The 9,023-nt window shown below is 32.9% G+C and overlaps 1 protein-coding gene across 4 annotated transcripts in view; it reads right to left on the minus strand.

Moving 5' to 3' along the window:
- LOC119642463 overlaps positions 1–7,104 on the minus strand; it is a 79,087-nt gene extending 71,983 nt beyond the window's left edge. For 2 of the 4 annotated variants that reach the window (XM_038041613.1, XM_038041616.1), the window contains exon 1: positions 6,946–7,104. The gene's annotated coding sequence lies outside the window, so the exon portion shown is untranslated. Of the gene's footprint in view, positions 1–6,739 lie in introns of all 4 variants that reach the window. The other 2 variants (XM_038041614.1, XM_038041617.1) reach the window with 2 other exon arrangements.
- Positions 7,105–9,023: the final 1,919 nt, after the last annotated feature.

The raw sequence follows: 9,023 nt of genomic DNA on the forward strand, positions 1-9,023 counted from the left end.
AGAATGTTGATGCTTTGGTTTAAAATAATAGACTAAAATAAAGACTTTTTTGCTAAATATCTTAATTCGTCAGCAATTTTTTTTTAAGCAGGCCCTCTGCTTAACTTAGGTTCTTTTTCTAGTTTGTAGCAGATGATGGAAAGTTTGTAATTATAGTAAAATAGTATAGTAAACGAAAAGATCACAAAAGGAAAGTAATACTTTTAAAGCTGCAATCCTTATTTAAATTGTTAACAAACAATAACCAACTGCAATACTTTCATCATATCTGCCAATTCCCACATTGAATTATTAGTATGTAGTGTATAGTGTGGCGGCCGAGAGAAACATAGTCTGTGTACCTATATTTCTTTTCAACTGAAAGTAGTACTTCTACGCAGAGGTACAAGGAGATATAGCGTCAAATTCGAGTCATCAAATCGTACAGGCTCGTTTAGATAGAAAACTCTGTTTAATTACGAGCCTTCGTCTAAAACTTTTTTTACAATTATTTAGTTTTTCAGTTCAAATCCATTCATACAGTTTTGCATCTGTTTTTATAATTGCTTCCGTTGAACTTTTTAAAGAAGTAGCATGCTCACCTGCTTGTGCATTTATCTGTCAGTCCGTACACCAAACTATCAATAAAATTATCAAACGTTGTCTTCATTGCAAAAGAAACGTTAAAAAAGGACTGTGTGCGTTTGGACACAATTAAAGAGGGATTTATAATGTTGGCTGCAAGAATAAGAACAGCTACGTAAATGATGAGAAACGATTTTTCCATGAGATTCAAGAAAAAAAAAAATTTTTTTTACTTAGTGCCCGGAATTATCAAGCGATGTATTATATATGTGGAACAAATATGAGCCTGCAAACTTTTCTAATGTCCAAGCTGTAACAACTCCACAGAAAATTACGAAAAAGGTGTAAATTATACTGCTCGGATGCACAAAATATAATTGGTTGGAACATCGAATACGTCTACTGTTATGCAAAGAAAAAATAAACAATTATTTCAAGAAACTAGTGAACAGTTTTTTTGCAAAACGCTATTCATCGCAGGCAACACATTTTTTCCATCAATATGAATTACGTTGAGAAAGACAGGTTGAGTTAATTTGTGTCCACATTAAAAATCTCTGATAAAACCCAGTTTGCATAACAAATAACTTCTTGAACAAAGGTACTAACCCTTTGATATTCAACAGATTTCAAGCACAAGAACGTAAATGGCAAGAGAACGCAAATAGCACTAACTAATGTATTAGATTGATTGTTAAAATACCATCCCCGTCCCTGCATAATATATACGCATATTTTTAGTCCACACATGGAGAACGTTCACTTCGTTATTGAATAAAGCAACCAGATGCTGTGAAAATTGCATTTATTTTATTTTACGTTATTATTCATTCCAATTAGATTGTCGCCCACTGTAATTAAGCTTAATGTCTAAACATATATATTCTTACATATATATTTCACGTGTGGAAACGGACATGCAACCACCTATGAGAATTTTAAAATGTTACAATCAACTCGAGCAAATTTCATTACGACCAAATATCATTTACAAATAATTTGCATTTCTAATTTTGCTTAACAACTCCGACGTGCAAATTCACTCGCAAAATACTCAATGAAAACTTTGTGTAATTTGTGTATGCATATTCAATTTGTAATTGGTATTTATTGAAAAAAACTTTTTAAAATTTGGCAGCAGTGTAAGCAACAAATATGCGAATACTTCGATTTCTTAGACCTTAGGATGTAGAGAGTTCAAATAAATTTCAGACAGGTACATGATCGAGCATGAGTAGATGGAATTATTGAACACTGCTATCCTTTATAAATTTTGCAACTTCTTTATTGCTAAGAATGACCGATGGCTTAGTATGTAATTCATTTTTTTCATATCTCCCAGACGTTGGTAGTAGCCTGGGTAATTGGATGAAGAATGTAGGGTATAACACAACATTCGTCTGGAAGTTCACTTATGAATTGTTGAGGTCTTCAGCAGCTTTATAAGATATCGATTTGAATACCGTTTTACCTAAGTTAGTTGATTCCCTTTGCGATATGCACAGCTTTCTTCTTAGGTTAATTCTACGGTAATGCTATACGGAAAAATTAATTCTTAGCAGTGTCTTTTTTTTTAATAGTTTGATGTTTTCTTTCCTACTAGAGCGGATTTGTTAGATTTATCAAATGCTTCAGAGCACAGTATTATCTATCAGAGGCCTTGCAAAGTGCCCACAAATGATGTTTGCATTTTGACATTTTAAAATCATGGTCAATACTTTAAAGTTGTATCTAAGAAAAGAAGCATTGTCTCAAATTTTGTTTGCTCACTCTCCTAAACATAATGTCAAAGATTAGCAGAATATTACTTACTAATTAAATTTGTTAGTCTACGATTACGATATTATAATGTTATTTTAAATCTTCATAATTCATTGTACGGTACGGAAGGCGACCAATTAATAATTAATAATTTTGTGGGCTTATTTAACTATATTCAAGCACAATCGTAACGGGTGTCCTAAGGTTATAATTTGGGGAAGAAAACAAAAAAAAATTGTCTCTTTTGTTACTTGTAAGCGGACCCACTATCTTTTAGATCTTTTAGTTTAGATTAATGAGAAAGAATACTAAAACACAATCTTTCGGTAATGTTCAGCTGTAACCAACAAGGACGAATAGAGTGTTACATCAAAGTATGTTAAAGTGCTTAATAATTTTTGACTTTATGACAGAAGCAATCACGCCGTAATCTATCTAGTTCTCATTGTAATACCTCTAAAATCTTCGGATGGGATCATTATTACCATAGGTTGTTCTCAAGAGATCTACATTAAGTATTCGAAATAGCCTAGCCTAGTAAGTCCTACTAATCAAATATGCCATTCAGAAGATTATGCACGAAAGATACTGTCTGCTTTCTAGTATGAGCAACTTTGTATTAGCTAAACGGTTTGTGTGCGTTGTCAGCCGGATGTTAAGCTTCCAGCGCAGACCACGTAAACAAGAAACAGTGTTTTTGTACAGGTCTCATTTGTTTGCAGTAAGGAGCCTATTCCGGATAATAGAAACGTATTCTAAAAGAGCGATATATAATATAAAGCAATCGGATAGTGTAGGGATCACGAAACTCTTCTGCCCTGGGCTTAGTAAATGCCCAATGTGCTTTTGACTCATTTGACTTATCTAATTGCACATTATTGGGAGTGATGAGACGTTTTGAACGGTTGGTCCGACGAAAAACCATTTGTTAATGTTTAGGAGCACTAAATTTGTATACCACTACTTACAAATATTGTGGATGTGTTCAGTCTAGGCATGATCGTGCATTATTTGCACAAAAAATGCGTAGCGCAGGTTTTCGTTTTTTTTTAAATACACAAGTCTCGTATTCACAAGTCACATTCTAAAGTAAGCAGAATTTTTTCTGGTACGAAGTTTAAGCCGTGGACGCAGCCATTCTTAAGAACTAGAAGCCTTTATTTGCAAGGGGGCATAATTTTTAATGTACCTTAACAGTAAGTTCCTATAAAAACAGGGTATAATTTTTTTTCTATAGCAACAGTAAGAATTGTGCTAGGCAGTATTGTGTAGGGCATTTAATAGTCGGCCTAGCCCCACTATAATGTTTTCACTTGTTTGATTAAGGCTTATCGGGCTCCACCACGGTTTCTCATGTCGGTTTTTCTCTTTTTTCTCTCTTCTTAGAAACTCTTCTGCAACTGATAGCTGCACACATTAACTAAAAATAATTGAACAGTTAAATAACTATACACAGTATAGTCAAACGTGGAATTCCTGCAAGTGCTGTCGATTTGAGTAACATTCAGTTACAACTTGATTAACAGTTATGCCGAAGTTCAACAGAAAGCTACTGTGGAAATTATGAAAGTAAACCAAACTGTTTATCTTCAGAACTATTTATTGCTAGAATTTGAAAGTAGTTATGGTTTACGGCAATAACTCCAAACCAAAATTGTTTTGGAATAATATGCACGTGTTCTGCAATCGAAAAATAGGCAAGGATCATCAAAAGATTTCATTACTATCAAAACCTTCAAACTTTACTATTACTGCGTAATTTTCACCCAGTTAATATGTTTAGTAATATGTAAACTACGAAGGTTTTTAAAGTAAAAAAAATTCGGAAATAACTCTCTCATTCTTTTTCAAAGGCAATAAATAGTACATATGTATTTTTAATCTTTCTTGCTTTGGCTCATAAAGAGAATTTATTTACGTACATCAATGCACATGCTTACATATCTGTTTGATGCCGTATAAAAATCAAGATGTTTGTGGGCGAAAGAATAAGAAATAAAAGATATATCTTATATCGTAAATCCATTGCAAGTGTTATTCTGATTGAATTTTAATTTGATTGTTATTGAAGATCTCTCTCTTGAATACGTACAAAGAACGCGAATAAATAAAAGACACGCAGGCAATGTATTTAAAGGGGAAAAGAAGTTCATTTCTATCAATTATAATAAGAAACTTGGCTTTGGCCGAATTTTCCAATATCCAACGCCAACTTACGTTTCCAGGCACCTTTTAGGTAAACCCTAATAAGGTAAGCAACTACGGAAGACATGCACATGTAAAGCTTGAATTTCCATTCTAACTCTTTTGTTAAAAATACATGTATCCATGTATATGTATAATATGACAACAACTCATAGATATGTTCAACATATATTCATCTAAGACCCTTTGTTTATGACAACATATGGCTTTTTCAAAACAAATCGTGTCGCTGTATGATTTTCGTGAGAACTTTAAAGTCTTAATTGCAAAAAATTGTAAGACGAAATTACATCTCTAAACTCTGTTTAAAGAAATAACTAAAAAAGGAAGAAAAAGTAAACCTAAACTGACAAAAACGATAGGAAAATATTTGATCCTAACTTCGCTAAGACAGTTTGCATAGACAGGCGAGCATGCGAAAATTCTTTCCCCTATTTATATAGACCACGAATGCAGCTACTTTAACAAACGTAGGATGTTCACTGCGGAATAGTGCAAGCATCTAATAAGCGTAGTATAAACAATGCTGTTGAGAATCTAAAAACAGATAAACTATGTTGACAACGCATGATCATTTCGTATTACACATGCACACAAGTTTCTCTTCTCGCGTTCGAAAAAGTAAAATTCATAAGAAAATATAGTGTGTAAATGAACAATACGATAACATAATATGTTATACGTCAACTCAAATGCTTCTATTGAGCGACGCACATATCTGCAATGGTAGTCATAAAAAGCAAACATTTAAATGACACTTCGCAAATATACTTAATAATATTTAATATATTTAATTTAGAAATCATCACATTTAAGGATATCTGTTACTGGATAATATGGATAAATCAAATCTATGCAAGACTATTGACAGCAAGAAATCTGGTTAAAAAAAGTTTTAAGGTATATTTACAAAAAATGTTCAAAATCTATTACAATTTAAAACTAAAAACAAGGCTAATAGCCTACTTGTCTTTTGAAGTAACAGCCCTCTAAATCATTGCTGAACGTGAAATACTCATATGGTTTCCTACCTACCAAAAGCATCAAAGTTCTTTCTTATAAAAGGTGATATCTTCCTTACAGCTTCTACCGACACTTTTAAGGACGTGATGAAATTTATAAGAGAATAAGTTTAGATCCATTTTGAAAATGTTGGCTCAACTAGGTTCAATGAAATTGTTTGTGAGGACATTTTAAATGAGACTTAGTCGTAACTACCAATGAATTCACATTTTGCTTTTAAAATCAATGCATTTATTATAACACACAAAATCCATTTGTAAAATGTTACACACCTGAGTGGCCGACTAGGCAAAGAATCCCAACTAACAACTTAATAGACGTGGGTTCAAATCTCCAATGCGGTAGACTTTTCAAAGCCGATAAGATAACCTTGGATTCTAGTACTTTAAAACTTTAGCTTTGTTTCGCTATTTCTAATAATAATAATAACAATAACAACAGTAATAATAATAATATTCTCAAGTGCTTTAGAGTTTTCAATAAAGGCAAGCATATGATCTAAGTTATCCGGCAGCCTTTAAATTCATACTTTGTAAATTGATTTACAAAATATGTAGACAATGAAGAAATAAGTATAGTCACGTTAATAATATTTAAGTCAAAGCAAAGTAAAAATAAACTTAAATTATGATTTTTGTAAATTGAAATACAAATGTTATGGTTTTCTGCACAGTAAGCATTACCGTGAATGTAGCTTTTGCCTATCATAAATATGAGAAAGTGGGCGTAGCTTCTCTAAGAATTTAAGCTCATTTCTATCTTGGATCCAATTTTTAATGAGAAATTCCTGTGAAAGGGAAAAATTGAAAGAATTTCGTAGCTGAAAATAAATTGGGTTATTAAATAATATATTTCCACATTAGCTGACATAAAAGTTCAAGAAAGCGTGACTAAAAATATAAACAAAGCATTAGAAGAAAATCCCCTTGCGGTTTGTTGAACAGCTATACAAAAGTGCATGAATTGTTGAAACTACCGCTATTGAGGTTTATATATTATACGTTTACAATGTTATATAAGGAGCATTAGTTAAGTTTACTTTAGTAGGTTAGTGGTCAAGTGGTTACTACATCTACCTCGTGTGCACTCAAATTCAAAGATCATCGTGGAAGTTGTTGCGGAGATCGTACCTTAACGACATTGTTATTGCCCATAAACAAATTTACACAAAAATCATTCGACATACCGCTTCAGTTTTTATAGTAGTTTGTTGTTGCGTGATTAAATATCTGGCACTATTAATAATTGATGGAATTCAATGAAAATGTGCTTTAGATGAATGATTTTATTAAAGCGATTTGCGTTTTATCATTTGCTGCCAACTAGTTTTAAGTACACTTTAATTTGTAATTATTGCAAACACATGAATTCGGTTTTTTAATTTGTACGTACAATTTTATATCGAAGCTAATATTTTTTTATGTTACTGATTGTGGCAGTAAACATACGAGAGAATTACTCATAATAGACTTATATACACAATTTAGCCGCGCACAAACTTTTCAATGCGAACAACACAATAGTACTGAAAATCTTTACTAATGCCGCGTTCAATCTTATAAATAAATACGTATTGCAGCAGCATGTTTAGAAACTTTTACAACAGGTTGTTTGATATCTGCTTTGTTTCCGTAAAAAAAGTGTGCACTATATTCTGTGTAGCAGAATGTGAGCTTTGGCTTTGGTTTCGAAAAAAAGACTTTATGTAGTATACAAAGTTTTTGTTGCGATTGATTTGCATTCAACAAAAAGAGGAACATTCTTTGAGAATGTGTTTTCAAACTTGTTGTCTAGCTAAAGTTCTATATTTTTTTACAGATAACGCTCAAAATTATGCTAACTTCTTTAAATAATTTTGTCTCAAATCCATATCATTTTCTTCTACAACTGCTTGATATAAACTTTTCGTAATTCTGCATGAAGCAATACATTTTTAATGCAGTATCATTTATACCTACATTGAAACCAAATTTTACTACAATTCATTTTATTTCATTTTTATTTCAATTTATGGTTATCAACTCAATTTTGATAAAACTAATCGAATGCTAAATAATGGGAGAGAAATTAACATAACATATATTCTAAGTCTAAGTAAAGGTAAGTAAAGGTCTAAGTAATCAATATTTGTGAAGAAATGACAACGCTGCCGATATTATTCTCAACGTGCATAGCTTTTGAACCGCTTTCAGCTTTCGCAGAAGATGTTAATTTACTTGCTCTGCCTAAATGGGTGTGGCATAAATCATTTGCGCGTATGTTATGCTGCATAAAAGGTTTCATCTCCTTTATTTTGGCCCGTTGTTGGCCCGTTCATGTTTGGCATAACTTTTGTTGTGGTTGAAAGCTTCTTAACCTGAATGTTAATTTCGTTAATTTCACTTCCAGATGTCCTATATTATATTTAAATTGAACGCTGTAGGCATCCATCGTTTGTTTTATATGTTTCCCCGATTTCTAGGCTAGTGTCTCTTGTATACACCTGCCGCTTCCCAGATTGGGTTGAAGGAATTTAAACTCCATTTTATGGTACTTTGTTGCAAGCTGAGCTTGGTATAAAGTGGCTAAAATTCGTTTCTACATTCAGTCTTTGTATTTGTGTCCCTCTTTTGCGCATGTTCTGTATAACGAACTGCAGTCCTTCCCGCGACAATCTCGTGCCAGATGGACTGCGTGCAAACACCAGATGCATATTTTAATTCAGTACCTGCGCAGCTGGTCATCGATTAGCGCTTCTTTGAGGCGTCATAATGCGCCCCTAATGTTACATAACCGTATCTTCTTCATGTACGCTTTGTATGTTGCCGTCATTTACATCTGTATTTTCGTTTATGGCTTTTATCTGAAGAAAGATCTTCGACTCAATTTTCTCCGAGATAACCGTTCTGCCTAGTGTGCGCTATAGTGCTTTTTGTAGCTTACGGGTTAGCGCATCTTCTTTTTTTAGCTGCACTAAAAGGCCACCAGCCTTTAAAGAAAAGAAAATGAAAGCGAATTCCGGACAATTGAAAGAAGATTGAAGAGTCTTTTCAAACGCAGATTCCTTCTTTTTAGCTCTTTTTTGTTCGTGTGTTGCACGGAATCTATTGGGACGCTTAACTGATCGCGCCCTTTTACCACAAATTTAGTTTATTATAAGGATTTTTAACTGTTTAAATAATTAAAACTTGGAGCATTCGAAAACGTGTCCGGACGCTACGAATTCACTTCGGTTTCACCCAAAAAATTCTATAATGTATTAGACGCGATATCACCAAATTTCACCTCGGTGTTCTCAGTCTCTGCAATAAACCTAGCTTCTAACATTTCCAGATTTTTGGAAACACACATTTGGGTTTTAGTAAATTTCCTTAGGCACTACTGCGAGTGTCTTTGTCATATTCTCTGTATTGTTAGGGTTTCTAATTTGACTTTACCTTTAATGAAGTAACAATAAGTGGAAGTACCTTAAAATAAATTTTGATGTTCTT

This window comes from Glossina fuscipes, unplaced genomic scaffold (assembly GCF_014805625.2).
Source record: "Glossina fuscipes isolate IAEA_lab_2018 unplaced genomic scaffold, Yale_Gfus_2 223, whole genome shotgun sequence".
Taxonomy (NCBI): Eukaryota; Metazoa; Arthropoda; class Insecta; order Diptera; family Glossinidae; genus Glossina; species Glossina fuscipes.